Here is a 17257-nt window from a genome sequence, read left to right on the forward strand (position 1 = left end):
GAAACTGGATGAAGAGGGAATCGCTCAGACAACCTCCCCTAAGTAAACGTTTATCACCCTTGCAAACTGTGCAACTTCCCTTAAATGCAAGAACAAACTGGATTGAAACAGTAACTGTCCACACTTGTCCCCATAAAAAGAGCACCCGTATGGGAAACTACTATAGATAAACAAACAAAGGGAAAGAACCTGAACACAGGTGAGCGGTCCCTCACCCGAAGTAATCACTAATATGAAACTGGTACAAAGTTCCACTAGGTTGTCCTCTACCATTATCAACAAGTCAACAAAATATTGTAAATAGGATGGTCATAGATGACAGGATACTTCTAGTTGATTACATGTAGATTTATTGTACGACACAGCTGAGTATACAACCTCGCTAGCTGACCAGACCATCAACTGACACTAGTAGAATTCTCAGGTGGAAGTAAGAACATACATAGGCATTGTGGTAGACAGAGAATGAGAGAACACTAAGAAAGGACTAAGACTACAGACAACCATATTACATGAAGAATCAATGTACAACAGCATATCTATCTACCTATATAGTATTCTGTCTCTTTGCACGTAAGTGTATCGAGATAAATCTTTCTTTACTCAATACCCGCCTTCCTACACTCTCTATCAAATGTCTCACTGTTTTACTATATTTATAGCTCGTTGTGTCTCTAAGTAGATTCATCAGTACCAGGCTACCTAGGTTCTAGAGAGATGGTTGTGCTTTGCCCAACTTATGCCTAGCAGCTTAACTATATGCATATGTAGCTGCATATTATATGGCCTGATGTAGGGTTGGGTGACAATAGAAAATTCTCTGATTTTCTTCAGGAAGTGGAAAATCCTCCAATGAAGAAAGGTCCACTAGTGCAGAGTTCTCCAATAAAAGCGTCTCCTCTTTAGAGATAGCATGGCTGTTGAATTCCACTAGACAAGTCTTCATTGGATGATAATCCTCTAAGGAAGGACTGTCAACTTATCTCAGAACTGGAGCATTGTCCTCTACATGCAGCAGTTCTTACATAAATCAAAGGGATTTGTGTTACATCCCAGTTGTAAGTTGGGTCCTTCGAGATTATTTAAAAATGATGGGCTTGGCTGACCAGACTACACTGGTAAGGAACCTTCTTCACACCAGCAAAGGACAACTGCTGAATTTAAGGTTTTCCACCTTGGAGTAACAGCTTTCCCCCGATGTGGTTCCTGCAGAACCAGTGAGAACTCCCTGGGGGTAGAAATAGTCCATCCCAGCTTTTCCATCTTGCCAGTGGGCATGGTGAAATTGCATGTTTTAGTATTCACATTACAGATGTCCCTGACATGGTGAGACGCTTCCTGCCAGAACATAAGGAGCACTATTAATGTGGTTCCAGGCATACTGGAATTGTTTACATGGCATTCTGGTACCAATAGTGGTAACAGACTGTCATGCCTAAATTGGGCTCCTGACCTGATGCTATTTCCTAAAGTGCCTCAACCACCTGATGGTGCTTCTGAAGGCAGAACTGGCAGTAGTAGCGTCTCTGGCATGAAGAAGACCCCAAACCCTGCACCCTTTATAGGGCAGGAGAACAGAGAGATTGGTTAATGGGACTTCAGATGTTTTGGGGATGAAGTCCCATTGCAACCCAAATCTAAATTGGACCCATTTGTGTCTATCACATTATCTTGCTGTCTGTCAGTATCTTATATACCCTATCATATTTCACTTTGTCTGCTAATTGAGTGTCTTTTAGGGTTTGCTTGTCTCTAACTATCCAGATAACTTCCATTTGATCTTTGTGGACATCTCTCTAACTAGCTGCCTTCTTCTGTGTCATTGACTGTGTATGTGCTTGTCTGACTTGTTATCATTTTTCCTGCCTGGTCATCGCCCAATCTAGATATCTTTTATGTTTGTCTGCCTGCATGTTTCTTTTACTTTCTTTCTCTGGGTCTCTTTGTGTGTGTATGCAATTCTCTGCCCAAGAAAGACTATGCGTTAGCCTCATCGAACATGCCGGTGTGTCTTTTTATGTGTGTCTTTCAGGCTTCATGTATTTCTACATGGATTATTTACATGGAATTATATATTTCTGCATGTCTTTCTGTCCTGGTGTGTGTGTGTGTGCGTGTGCCTGTTAAACAGGGATGGGCAAAATTGTGTACATTTTTCTGTGCAAGACAAGCAGAATTCTTATAAGAATTACGTGTAGACAGTCGTGAGTTTTGCCATCGCGTGAGACACAGCAGCTCAATGCTTTGTCACACTGATTATAATTCATGTGGTGATTGTTGCTAGCACAGTGCATGTAGCTGCGGCCCACAACTCCCGCAGGATATTTTGCGTTTTAATCAGTAACCCAGGGATTGGAATTAAACAAGCAGCATACGAAGGAGTAAAATATAAATTACTTAAAATAGGCCTAACCAAAAAAATCGAGTTTGCACGATATTACTCTCACAATAAAAAAACGTGCGTATAGTTATACTGTTAGAATACTCATCTGTCTAAACGTACGTTTCTATGAACCTGTCCATGTGTAGTGGCGGCTGGCCAGCTGCCTCTGAATGTGGTGGTGAGGCAGGGCAGAGGGGTGGGGTGGGGGGGGGTGAGAATAAAAAGATAAAAAATAAACGTACCTGCTTTGCCGCCGCATCTGCCGCACACCTCTCCTCCATCTTCTTATCTTCTTCCCAGCTGGAGCCTGCAGACTGCACCGGAATCATTCAGGCTTCTAACTCTGCCAGCCAATCACGACGCTGCAGGAGAAGCATTGTGATTGGTCTGATTGGCCTGTTTGGCTGCTCAGGCAGTGCCTCGGGAGTTGGGGCATGTCCTCCACAGGGTTGTGCAACTCAGCCCAATGGAGAACATGCCAACTACTGTTTGGCCAGCCCTAGAGGGCCGGTCAAAGCATCATGTGCATTTAGGGAGGGAGTGCAAAGCACTCATGCTCCCTCTGTGGCGAGTCAGCCCCGCCCGGAGTCGCAAAGGAAAATAAAATGATAATAATGTATTGTTATTATAATTTTAATTGTACTTTCCACTGTTCAACCAGCAGTGGGACAAAGCTCCTCCGACTTAGCGGAGGAGCCGCCACTGAGTGAGATAACTCAGTGGGTTAAATATTCAGATCACAGCATTGAAGCTTGTCAAAGCTTTTTATCATCCATAGATTGAATATTAAACAGAGAACCAAGAGGAAATTAAGGGGTTGTGTGCAGGTGACACCCACAGAGGAGGGGCTGTAGGCCAAGGGTACCTGCTGTGAGAGGAGAACATCCAAAGACTGGCACTGGTCAGGCCACTTTTCTGCTGGAGTTGTTGCCTGCACTGTCACAGAATCCTAGATCAGGCAGGCCCCTACATGGCACAGACAGAATGTGTCACCCTGGAGGTGGGATGTGTGTCCATACTGGAAATTCCTGGACTGTCAGGCAAGTGTTCAGCCTCAAATTACAGACCTGAGCTGAAGGGTTAGTCTGAGGGTGTCAGCCTTGAGATGGTGGAAGCGAAAATGGAAGGCGGGTGTCTGTAGTTTGATGTTTTAACCCACTTCTCTGATAGTAATAGGAGGTCTAAGAGGTCCCAGGGAGACTTCTAAGCTAGTCGGTTAAGGACAGGAGAGTTTGTTCAAGGGAATGAATATCAAGAGTTGCCTTACTTCACCTGCCAAGAAATTTTGAGGGTGTCTTTTATGGGCCGAAATGTGACAGACGAGTAGGGAGTCTTATGCCTTGGGTCTAATTCTGGCATAAAAGATTGGCACTGGGACAAGTGCAGTGGCAGCTGGCATGTACCAAGTGTGGGGGAGGGGCGGGGGCAATAAAAAACATATAGACTTACCTTCCTGGCTTGGTGCTCAATGTCCTCTTCACTCGGATCTTCTCTCTTGGAGGAAGGCTCCAACGCTAAACCCAGCCAGCTCCCCTAACCAATTCTGTTGCTGCTTTCACTAGCATGAGAGAAGTGCCAGGATTAGAGGGAGCAACCTCACTCAGTGATCTCTAGAGTACTGGAGATCAGTACTTTCTCTAACCCAGCTGACTAAGAAAGCTTGGTTAGAGAGGTGTAAAATGTGCATGTCTGGCTGGCTGTTGCAAGACGGCTGGCCAGAGAGACATGCGCATTTCAAACTTTATCGCACAGATCCCTGGTGCGACTCAGCAGCAATGGCCCCACCAGGTCCTGAAACTCAGTTCGAGAGGGGTTGTTAATAATTAAAATTGTAATATAAAACTTTGTTACCATTTTTTTCAGCTCTGGGGTTTGTGGGGCGACGATCACCCTCTGAAATGGAGGACATGAGTTTCCCCAGGGCTGGATGTGAATGAAAGGGCCTGGACTGTGTCCAGATAGGTTTCAGGAACCTGAAGTATGCACTAGGTGATTTGATGCAAACCACCCCTAGCATTTGACACATGTAGATGATCGCACAAATGTTAATGATTCCATTTGTCAGTAGTAAATTGTTCAATGCACAGGGTCACATAATATATGAATCTGTAAGGTGAAAAGTTCAATTTACTGTAATGGTCCTTTTGGACACAAATGACATTAGCAAAGGAAAATCAGAAGCAAAATCATAAACAGATATGCTCAGTAATATTTCTCAAACCCTCTAGAGTACAATTTATCCTACTTTCCGTTGAAGAAATAACTTATGTTTATGTCGAGAATTGCAACCAATATCACTGAAAAACAAACAGACTGTAAAAAACGAGACAGGCCAACAGAGAATAAAACACTCGAACTACTCCATGCTACTTATTCTCAGAAAAGGGAAAATGGGATGTTTTTGATAATATAGTCAAGGTACACACACAGAAATATCGAGTGTGAAATTCCAAAGGAGTAGACCAACCTGAAAATAAATAAACACAACAGAACTGCAGGTTAAAATTTAAACAACAAACTACACTTTGCAAATGCAGATAATGAACTAAAATGCATTATGAAGAGACCGCGTTGAAGATATATAACGAGCTTCAACCCCAATTATACAATTGCTCTGAATGGTGCGAACTTATCATTGAAAGAAGTGCCAAACTCACACAACTAAAAATAGGACCCCAGTAAAAGCGCATGTGATTGATATTGGCGTTAAACCTGTGATTATTGCCTGCAGTCAAATTGCGCTCAGTATGTTCCCATGATGTTTTATCCAGCCCAGACTGTTTTCAACTTTCAAAGAGCAAGAAACAAGTAATACACTGATATACTAATTACAAAAAAGTATCTTGCTACTTGTTTTATATAGTCGGCCACAACCACTAAGGCGGAGGAGCGCCAACCTACTGCTCTTTGAGCTGGAAAATAAAACAATAATAACATAGTTATTATCATTTTATTGTATGCAGGTTCTGGGCTGGGTTAGGGTGTGGCAGAGCTAGAGGCTCAGGGGGATGAGTGGTTTGCAAATTTAAAGGGCCCATGACTCCTTGGCCGGCCATCTTGGCATGGCCAAACAGTCATGTGCACTGTGCATGTTCCCCACCACGTTACATTACACAGCCTGGTGGGGAACATGCCCTGGCATCCAGTCCCCATCTAAGCGCCAATCCATGGCACTCAGACCAATCACAATGCTGCATTGCAGTGTTGTGATTGGCTTAGGGGAGCCAATCACAGCACTGCATTGCAGCATTGTGATTGACTATGGGGAGCCTTGGTGCTTCCTGGTCCGGGACTCGAGAAGCAAAGGAGAGATGCAGATGGGGGAACAGGTAAGTGGTATTTTTTATATTTTTTTAGTCCCCTGCCTTCCCCCTAGCTCTGCCCTCCACCCTCATTCCCTGCAAGCCGCTACTGGCCACAACATGTTATTATATACAGTGCAAGCAAACTACAACAAGCATTTGGAAAGCCAATATGTCTGACATTGACCACTAGCATTCGTCTTTGTAAATGCTTGTTTTTTACATAATTTTTGTATAACTTTATTGTTGAGGAAACTGCCAAGCCCACATCAATCTTAAAAAACATTGGCTAAAAGAAAAACTATCGTAGGGTTTCAAAAAGCCCATATTGTTATAGTAGTTAGCCCCTGGAACTTAATGGAACTACTTGTGTGTGGATGTGTTCCTTGTGAGAGGGCAGAATTTCATTACTCAAAGTGAAGTTAGCCAATGGCTGAAGTGCGCTGGCCCACTACTCCTGTAGTGGTTTGGAAGAAAAATGTGCATGACCTGATAACAGACTAACAGATGACGAGGGCTGACTGAAAGCCCCATTAATTGAGTATATTTTATATATAATTTTAGTAAAATGAAAATATCTTGGCAAACTCCATATCCAAACAAACATTGGCAAAGCCAAGTGGTCTGGCCTTTCGCATAGCTACAGTTATCTCAAGTAATTACTAGATGTCCTTATTAAGTCATAAAAAACAGTGTGAGGTCATTAACAAGACTGCCGCACTGCAGAACATTACTAGATGCCCCTCTTAGGTCAGTAGCGATTGCTTAACAAGTCTGTCACAAAGCTGCAATAACTCACATTTTTACTAAATGTCCCTTTTGAATAAGATACAACTGCTTAAAATGTCACAAAGTTGAGGGGGTGTGGGTTTAACATAAAAATGTCCATGTCCACTTTTGTTACTCTAATAAATGGTGCTTGATTTCTGTAGGATAAGTAAAAATGCCAATGCTGGTAAATGCTGATACTGCATTTTTCAAAAAATGTCTTGCTTACTGTGGAACACTTTTAAACACAACCTGGTATATCTAGGTACTAGCAATCACTCCTTAAGTGAAGTACCTTCTTCCGTATTGTTGGGAAACAGTTTTTTGAGTTGCACTATATTTATATCCCAGTAAAATGGCCACTGCCTTATGCTATGGGCTGTGGTAGGAAGAAGCAAAATGCAAGCCAATGAATTAAGATATGTACTCAAACCTGCAAATCCACAAATCATTACTAGGTGTCCCTTACAAATCAAATGCAAAGGTACTAACATTCTTACAAGAAGCTGCAGTTCCACTAGGCATTACCTTGGTGTCCCCATCAAGTCAAATGCAAACGCATTGAAATTCATACATCAAGCTGCAGCTCCGTCAGTGTTCACTAGATGTTCCTCACAAGTCAAATGCGTAATTATTAAAATTCTGCTAGTCTTCACTAGGTGTCCATAATCAATTGTAAATGAATTGATATTCCTTCGTGAAGGTGTAGCTCAGCAAGTGTTTACTAGGTGTCCTCACAATTCAAATGAAAAACGATAAAAATTCCTACATCAAGCCACAGTTCCACTAGCCATCACTAGGTGTCCCTCAAAAGTCAATTACAAAACCACTGAAATTCTTTCATTAAGCTTCAGTTCCACTAGTTGTTACTAGGTGTCCCTCAGAAAGCAATAGCATTGAAATTCTTTCATGAAATTGCAGTTTCACTGGTCATTATTAGGTGTCCCTCAAGTCAAAGGCAAATGCATTGATATTCTTTTGTGAAGGTGCATTTAAACAAGCTAATATTGGGTGTTCCTCACAAGTCAAATTCAAAAGCATTGAAATTCTTACATCAAGTAACAGTTCCACTAGTCATCACTAGGTGTCTCAAAGGTTGAATGCAAACGCATTAACATTCTTTCATGAAGGTGCAGTTCCACAAATCACTACTAGGTGTCACTTTCTAGTCAATTGCAAAAGACTTGAAATTCTTATATGAAGCCCCAATTTCACTAGTTATTACTAGGTGTCCCTATCGAGTCCGATGTAAAATTATTGAAATTCTTATATGAAGCTGCAGTTCCACTAGTCATTATTTTTTGCTCCGCACAAGTCACCTGCAAAAGCATTGAAATATTTTCATGGAGCTGCAGTTCCCTTCTTAATATAGGTCTAGCTCGTCAGAAGCAACTGCTCCAAATGACCTGTACCAAGCTAAAAGGATGTAACTTTAGTATATTAATTTGCATATTTTAATCATTTGTTCTTGTTTGCCATGGGATTACTTGTTTGTCAACCCTGTTTCATAATTAGAAGTAAAAATTAGAGATTTCAATGCATTTCTTGTTTTATTTTTAAAGCCTGTGAACACACCCTACTATTTATAAGAACTTTAATTTAATGGTAAGTACAAGTACAATTATATAGCTTACCTTAGCTGTTTATGTGTCAACGGGTGTAAGTAGTTTTTGCATACTTACAGTGCTTGTTTAATATTCCAATATGAGATATGCAGTTCCACTAGAAGTTACTAAAGGGATCTCTAAAAGGAAGATGAAGGTGGTCGAAATGTCAAACACAACGCTGTGGGGTGTGTGGCTTCAACCTAAAAATTTGCATATACACTCTAGAGGATCTAACGACTATGCCTGGATGGAACTCGTGGAGATTCACTCCATGGACGGACATTTGCGGCGTGGACGCAGGAGATTTTTTAATTACGGGAACACTAGCAACTTCTTCTATATTACAATTTGTACAACAAGGAAGATACAAATTTGTGCACTTTTCTTTTAATATGAAGGACTGACATCTCGTATTTGTAGAGGGTTTTAGCCATTGAGACTGTCCCTCACTCGTATGCACCATCAATCAATACCAATGGGTGCATAGAGATTGGACTTGCAAGTTTTATCATATCGATTTGCGCTAGCAATGATTACCTAGCCTGATTCTATTGAACTTTGGAAGGAGAAACTCATACTCAACAGATTTCTCATAGATGATACATGGATTGAGTGATAGTCTGATACTGCTGTCAAAACCAAGTAGTGAGAAGCCTGAAGAAGGAGGTTGGACCCGTGTAAACCCTCCGAAATGTGTCGCTTGTTCTTGGCCAACTAATATATGTTCTTTTGTGTTATGTGACACAATTTAAAGATGCAGTGTTAAATCCACTGTTGTATAATTCTGTGGTTTTGTCCTTATAAATTTGGATTTTCTGACATTGTTGCAATTTATATTATGTATTATCATTTTTAATTTGATATGTTTTATTGTGCAATATGATGTATTATTCCTAATGTGAATAGGAGTTTTTATATATATAATTTCTTGAACCAATCTCAATAAAATTAAAACGTCCATTTTTTAAAAAACTGGATTAAGGATTAATTTACTGGCAACTGATAAACGGACCCGTGGTTGATTGAGCAGTATGTGTGTTGTGAATGTATGGTTGGTATGCTAAAATAATACCCCAAAGGGAGTTATTTTTAGACTTAACTGTCTCTGTGGTGTCCTGTTTTTTTGGAGTGTTGGACCCCTCTCTTTTTTTGGAGGTAGTCACTCAATGGAATGCCATATTGTTACAAACAAACTCTGTAAGATTCAGTGGAATTACATGAATGGGTGGAAATAGACACGTGGAACTGCATGCGCTGTGAGGAGTTCATTCCACGCTGAAAAATCCGTGCGAGCGGTACCATGCAGCCCGCCAGAGGGCGCAGCTTCTGAAGTTGATTTTGCTGCCTCTCAAGTAAATTTTCTATTTGAGTGGTAGCTCCCTGACCGTGCACTGTCGAGACAACCCACGTTGTCGAAATCTTGCTAGGTGCCCTCTTATCGACTGAAAATCATGCTAAGGGACACCAAATCACGCTTTTATTCACCAAATTATCGTTTTGGATCTTCATGTGAGCCACGTTCAAGAAAACCTCCACCATATGGTGGTTGGAGGAATTTGAGTACACAAATGGAAGCTACCCTGAATGAATAGTCATTTGGGATTAGCGACCAAATTCTAACCAGCACTAAGCACTAACTCAGTGGGATGCTGGGCATCTAAAAAAATGTAAAGGACAGCCCTCACACACCACCAGGTGTCATACTTCAACATTGGCAATCCTCGCTCTCTAGAAATTGCGTTTGGTAGAGAGCAGGCCTACACCTGGAGACAGGGAGGAACTTCTAAGAATGTAAGTGCGGGCTCATGAGAAAGTGATTTTTAAAAACCAATATAAGAACCCAAATACATTTATTCGCTGGTTTTTACTTGCTATTAAAAACTAAAGTCGGGGGATTGGGGGAACAAATACCCCATCACCCCCATTATCGTCAACATGTTTCTGCCATTCCCTCCAAGGTTCTGTGACATTCATCAGGACAAGAATGACAATTCTCAGATTAACATGACAAGAGAATCAGGATTTCATTAAAGACATGGAGGCTAGCATTATGCTGAGGAGGATTTCTGGTCTTTTTCAGAAGTTGAAAATGAGAGAAGGAGACCAATTAAGAGAGCTAAGAAACTTCACTCCTTTGTCCACTTCTTTATCTCTATTTCCATATTAAACTCCTCATTGGAGACACCCTTCTTTTGTATGCCGCCAAGGACTCCACTCTTTTTAATGGAATTAAATCCATCCTTCCCCCCTCTAATCTAAATGCTTAGTTTTCCTAGCTCTCTTAATTGGTCTCCTTCTCTCATTTTCATCTTCTGAAAAAGACCAGAAATCCTCCTCAGCATAATGTTAGCCTCCGGTCTTGTAATGAAATTAGGGCTCCTCTCTTACCAAATTTGGTCAGATGTTACCACTGTATAGGGTTACCTGTGTCATCCTCTAACTAAATGGTGTTTCTTTAACACCAAGGCAGGGTCCTAATTGCCTCATGGGAAGAGAGTAACAGGGACCCCTGTAGTCACATTTGCCTCAAGGTGCATCACTTGCCGTCCTCCCAGACGTGTCCACCCCTCTCCCCGATGATTGGCGGAATATGCCATAAAGCGGAGCGCCCAAAATTCAGCCACTTCTGCCTGCAGAGCAAAATATATCGACCACCCCTACTAATGACTTGTGCTCATTTGCAGTAGGATAACTAAAGATATCAAAGCTGGTTTATATTGAGAAATGGACAGTGTAATTTACAATAAATGTCTTGAAAGTTACGAAAATAGTTGATGAGACTATCAGTCATTGGGAAGTGCAAGTGTCTTACAATTTCTGTTTTTGTGGACCTATTTTCATGTGTATGTGTACGTGTGCGTGTGCAAGGGGAACATGTAGTCACTCAAGTTGCAGGCATTCAATGGCTGGAGTGTTCTGGTCTGTTGATCTATACCTTTTGCTGAGGTGGGAGGGAGTATAATTTGTGTGACATGTCAACAGACTAATGGGGATAGAGTGTTGAAAGGGAGCCCTTGTATACTAAAATTTGTTGGTAACATTTAAGGTTGTCCTTAGGCCAGACAAAAAAAAGATCATGATGTGGTCAGGGTTGTTTGTAGTAGTATGAGTAAGATGTACCATTTCCTTGGATGCACAACCTGCAACACCACACTACAGGGCAAGTTCTTATGAAAGCATTTCCTTTTGCCCTTTATCCTTGCCCTACACCTCTTTTGATATCCACCAGACAACAATGATCTGATTCCAATCAGAAACTGTCTCCTTCTCCGCCAAGCTGTTAATATGAATGCATAGAAGAGCTAGAAGAGGTAACTGTAGGAAACTGGGATACAGGTTGAGGGAAGGGGAAACTCTACTAATGCAGCAACCATAATTCTTGTCAGGATGAAACACTAGCAAACCCCAAATTAACATGTACTTAACCATCTGGTAGCTTGGTACAAAAGCAGTCAGGTGTAACTTAAAGACCATGTGTAAGATATTTATGCAGCACACAAACAGTAATAAAGTGAAAAAACAACACGAGAAAAATCCCATAACAATTTAGAAAAATACTGTAAAATGTAAAAAATAAATTTACATAAAATGACATATTTGTTTATATCACTTATAGAGCGCAGCTGCCACCTAACAGTTATTCTGGCACTATTAAAATCCAAAGAATAGAACCTGAGATATTCAATGTTAATGGTTTTGTAAAAATCAAGCTCTAAGAAGCAAACAGGGCAAACCCCAGTTATCTGGCCACGCCAGACCAGGACAAAGTCTCAAGTTCAGGCCGACTATGATGAAAGCATCGGTCGGTTACAGGACTGAGTTCAGTCTGTGTAAATGTACCATGTGGGACTGGGTGCCAAGGTGCAAAGTCTTTGCGTTGAGCTGTCCGGGTTGGCATAGAGGAACCCTTAACGAGGAGTGGGAATACAAGGGCCGGCATTGAGATGCACCACGCAGTGGAGGAGTCGATGACTGTCAATGAAGACCTGCGATGCAAGGTCTTGTGTCTGCATCTAAGAAGCCAGTGGTTTGTGGGGGCTTGCGCTGAGGTGCATCAGTGCAGGGGGATGAGATGTGTCACGCTGTGCTGGAGATGGGCTGCGTCAAAGAGGCCACTGGGGCTTGCAAGGAGGCGCTAGGATGTGTTGGCAACGAGAATGAGCCATATTCAATAGCGTACTGCCTCGCACTGAGATGTGTGGATATTTGTTGATGTTGAAAAAGTCTGTTATGTCTCTGTGACTTGAATAGGGGGCCAGCCAACTGTCCTTGAGGTCATGGATCCATACTGGCAGGGTCCACACAGGCAGGCTGGGTTCAGCAGGGTGCTTACAGCAGCAGAAGACTCCTTGTGTAGCAACAGCAGGCCTTGGGCAGCAATGCAGTCCTTGGTTAGCAAGCAGGTCAGCAGGGAAAACTCAACAGCTGTGCATTCCTTCTTTCTGGAAGAGTCCACAGTTCCAGACGTAACCTGAAGAGGTGGGTCTGAAGGCTCACTACTTATACCTGGTGACACCTTTGAAGTGGGGGAAATCTCTAAACCCCTCCCCTTACAGAGGTGTCTGGCATTTCCTGCCTTTCTGCCCTGGCCCTATCTTGTCTGGGGTCACATAAGGCTATTTATTTTAGTATTTTATAGAGAGCGACTTGACACGTGAGGGTATCAGAGCGCTTTACAAGGTTAACAGTAGTGAACAAACAAAAGGCTTAGAGGTACAGAAATATACAAAACGGTTGGAGAGGGGCAGGGGTGCTAGAACCCAAAAGGGAAAAAGAGGGACACAAGTGTATGGTTACAATTACAGTTAGAATCCCTAAAACAAAATCACAGTTTCTTGGTGTAGTGGATTGGTGAACTGAGGAAAAAGCAATAGTCTTAGAATAGTCAGGCACATTGTGGTGGTTAAAGGCAGAACTTAGACGAGGCATTTACCCATGAGGAAAGTTTTGGCCTCCTTTTTGAAGTGTGCTAGAGAAGGGATTCTTCTGACGGTGGGTGCGAAAGAGTTCCATATTCTTGGTGCAGCCCCAGAGAAAGTCCGATTGTATGTTCTTTTTTTCCGAAAATGGGCAGGTTGGAGCAAGAGGTCTCTGGTGGACAAAGAGTTCCTGCTTCCTCCAGATACCACTAGTTTCTGTGCCAGATAGGCAGGGGAGTTTGCGTATAGAGCGTTGTGTGTAATGCATGCCAGTTTCAGCTGTATTCTGGCCTCGAGGGGGAGCCAGTTCAAAGCTTTCAGATGTGGAGAGATATGGTTGAATTTCCTAGTGCCGCTAAGTAGTCTAGTGGCTGCGATGAGGCAGGCTTTTAAAGGTGCCAAGGAGATCTTGGGTAATCCCAAGAGGGTGGAACAGCCATATTCCAGCCTAGAGATGACAAGTGCTTGGACTGCCATTTTTAAGTCAGGAGCATCGATAAAGGGTTTCAGCTTCCATAGGTAGCTCAGGTGGAACCTGGCTGATTTAGCCATTGAGTTAATGTGGTCCCGCATTTTCAGGTTGCAGTCGAGGATTATACCCAGAGATATGGCTGAGTCCACGATGGTCGGCTGGCAGTTTAAGGCTGTGATGGCCTTGATCCACATCTAAATCTCCGGGTTGGCTTTTGTAGGGGAGATAGGAGAAATTCCTTTTCTTTGCGTTGAGTTTGAGTTGGTTAGAGGCGAGCCATTGGACGGTCAGTTTCAGGGCCTCGTTGAGGGAGAGGATCTCCCCGAGCGATGAATATTAATGTATATTTGGTTGTCGTCTGCATACATATGGTAGAAGATGTTAGCGGTACGAAGCACTTCTGTAAGCAGCTCTAAGTAAAGATTGAAGAGGGTGGGGGACAGGGTTAAACCTTGAGGGACTCCCACCGTGGCCGGGGTGGGAGCTGATAGGTTGCCGTTAATTAGGAATCTCTGTGATCGGTTGTGGAGGAAGGACCTAAACTATTCTAAGACAGAGCCATCCAAACCCATCCTGAGTTTGAGGCATTTGAGTAGTTTTTCATGGTTGACTGAGTCGAAGGCCGAGGATAGATCTAAGAGGATTAGAAGGCAGGTTTTTGCCTTGGTCTAGGGCTTGGAGGGCATCATCCACGATGTGGAGCACAGTAGTTTCAGTGCTGTGCCCCGGTCTGAATCCAGATTGGAAGTCATCAAATAGGTGGAAGTTGTTGATGTGTTAACTTAGTTGTTGTTGTGCACACTTCTCTAACACTTTGGCTAACAGAGGGGAGGCTGGATCCAGAGATTTTTTTTAAAATAGGGAGGACTTGGCCGGCTTTCAGGGAGTCCAGGATCAATCCCTGCTAGTGAGAGGCATTTTTTATTGCAGTCACAGGAACAATGGATTGAGAGGCAGCAGTGAGGCAGTTGGATGGTAGCGGGTCATTAAAGTGGTTATTTGGGTTTAAGGGAGAGAAGATTTTAGAGACGAAATCTTCGTCATAGTATTTGAAGTCGGTCCAGGGTGCTTGATTTTAGGTGAGGCCAGTGGCAGTAGCGCGGAAAGGGGGGCCAGGTCTGGAAGGGATTGAGAATATGTGGCGGGACTGAGATAATTTCCTAATGCTGTGATTTTATCAGCTAAGAGAGAGGAAAATTCCTCTGATGATATTAGAGAATTAGCAGACTGTTTCAGTGTTTTAGCCAGTTAATTTGATTGGTGTTTGACCAGTTCAAAGAGCTTGCGGGGTCTATTCTTGGCATTCCCCAGTTCCGATCTGAAGTATTCTATTTTTAGAATTGAGGATGTTCTTGTTGTAGGAGTTTCTTGCCTGGCGGAGAAGTGTGAAATGCTTTGTAAGTGTGCTTAGGCAAAGCCTTTGTAATATCCAAATGGGGTAGGTCACAGCTCCTCCACCTCATCCTGACAGAGATGGCCCATCCCACCAACACCTATTCCTCTTTGTCTCACTAACTTAGAGTAATATACAAAGACCAAATGCCAACTACACCTAGTTATGTGACCCTGTATACAAGCTGCAGGCACCAAATGATCCGAACAGGAAAATGCCAACTTTCTAAAATCAGAAGAAAATTACAGCTTGAATGCACTCAACAATAAACTAATTGAAACAAATGATTAGTTTCCTCAAATTCCATCAAATTAAAGTGTGCACCCAGTAGGGGGCTCTGTCAACCTCCTAATACAAATGTAGACAACAAAACCTGGATAAATAACCAAGGACTCCAGGTGCAATACTGTACTGTCACTTAATCCTCAGTGTACATATAATTACATGTAGCTGTATTAATATATCAGCAATAATGAGACAATTGTGAACAATGTTCAACTTTAAGTCCAACAAATGTATAAAAACTCTTCTGAAATCATCAGACGCAGAGGATGTTGGATAACAGAATCTGCTTTTATTCAATTGCAGATGCTCTTCAAAAAGAACCACAATGGTGCTTAGTTCAGCAATACACATCAGCTGAAAATGTATTTTCCCAATGCGGTTCCGGCTGTGATATGCCCTTTGCCAGGTGAATCTGGGACATCAATCTTTTCAATGAATATCAATGAACTTAAATCATGCTTTTTGATATGAACACACATTTAGTGAGGAGCTCATTAAAAGATCAACAAGGCTGGAGACTGAGAAAGCACTGTCAAGATATCAAATAGCGGCTAAGAAAAAGAGAAACAAGACTATATAGTGTGAAGTCCATTGAAAAAAATGGTCTCTTAAGAAAAGTAAAGTTCCTGAAAAAAGGCTCACCCAACATACAGTGCTGTAGTGATAATCGTTAATGTACCTGTGGTGAAACCCCGAAATCAAAATACGATCGAATCTACGGGCACTAGAACTGTGCCATCAACTGTAAAGTTGAATGAAAATCGATCAGAATGCTGCGTGAACAGCCATAAAGTGTATCTACAACTAACACCAGTGCGTAACAAAAAATAAAAATAATAATAAAAAGCGTACCTCCGATAATGACTGTATTAATTCAACAGAAAGTTGAGGATCCTGTAATGTGAAAGGTGAATAAACTGGTAAGTCCAAAGCGAAGTACCAATAGCATGAAGTTGAGAATAATACCTATCTAAAAGCGGTATTCTCAGAATTGTGACTTAAAATCCAACTTTACCATTAAAGAGGTTTTTAAATTACAATTCTGTAGAGACCAAACTCAATTTTCCAAGCAATTGAAAATCGAAAGTTATTGGGTGTAATAATGTAACCCAATATTATCCTACGGGAGAGGAAGGCCTTGCAGTAGTGAAAAACAAATTTAAGAGTTTTTCACTACCAGAACACGTACAAACTTAGAAGTACATGTCCAACCTTTTTTATGTAATGCACCCTTTCCTAGGGGCTATTTAGGGCCTATCTGGCATATATGTGTAAAAAAGGAAAGTTTAGGCCTGGCAAAAGGTTTATTTTGCTACGTTAAAATGGCAGTTAATAACTGCACACAGCTTGAAATGGCAGGCCTAATACATGTTTTAAAAGGCCTACTTAAGTGGGTGGCACAATAAGTGCTGCACGGCCACTAGTTGTACATGTAGTATCACATTGCTATAGCTTATAAGCAAATTAAATGTGCCATTAAGTGTAAGCCAATTTTACCATGTTTACAAGACAGAGCACAAGCACTTTAGCACTGGATAGCATAGAGTCTAAAGGGCAACAAAAGTCGGTTTAGGAAACAGGTGTGGTGAAAGCAAAAAGTTAGGGGTTACCTTGCAGAGAAGACCAAGTCCAACATTTATCTATCTATCTATCTATCTATCTATCTATCTATCTATCTATCTATCTATCTATCTATCTATCTATCTATCTATCTATCTATCTATCTATCTATCTGGTATGTTACTCCTACAACGCAACTTTTACGTAGCATTCCGTTACAACGCAGATTTTACAACGCGGGATCCATTACATCGGATGTCATTACAATGCATGGCAGTACATCGCAGATGCTATTACAACGCATACTATTACATCGTAAGTATTGGTAAGTATTTATTTTTTTTTATTTTATTTAATATTATTTAATTGATTTAATTATTATTAATAATAAAAAAAATATTTTTGTTTTTAAATATTATAAATTAAATATATTAATTTAAGTGATTTTTTAAATAATTATGAGTATAGGAGTATATGTTTTGGGGTACTGAGGTATATGTTTTGGGGTGTTTGGGTATTTATAGGTTTTAGGGCAGGGTTTGGGTTTTGGGGTTCAGGGGTGTTTTTA

At 41.6% G+C, this 17257-nt stretch overlaps 1 protein-coding gene across 3 annotated transcripts in view; it reads left to right on the forward strand.

Annotated features, from left to right (window-relative positions):
- NTNG1 (netrin G1) overlaps window positions 1-17257 on the forward strand; it is an 800238-nt gene that overhangs the window by 178956 nt on the left and 604025 nt on the right. The window lies entirely within an intron of this gene.

The sequence above is a fragment of the Lissotriton vulgaris genome, chromosome 1_1, assembly GCF_964263255.1.
Source record: "Lissotriton vulgaris chromosome 1_1, aLisVul1.2, whole genome shotgun sequence".
NCBI lineage: Eukaryota > Metazoa > Chordata > Amphibia > Caudata > Salamandridae > Lissotriton > Lissotriton vulgaris.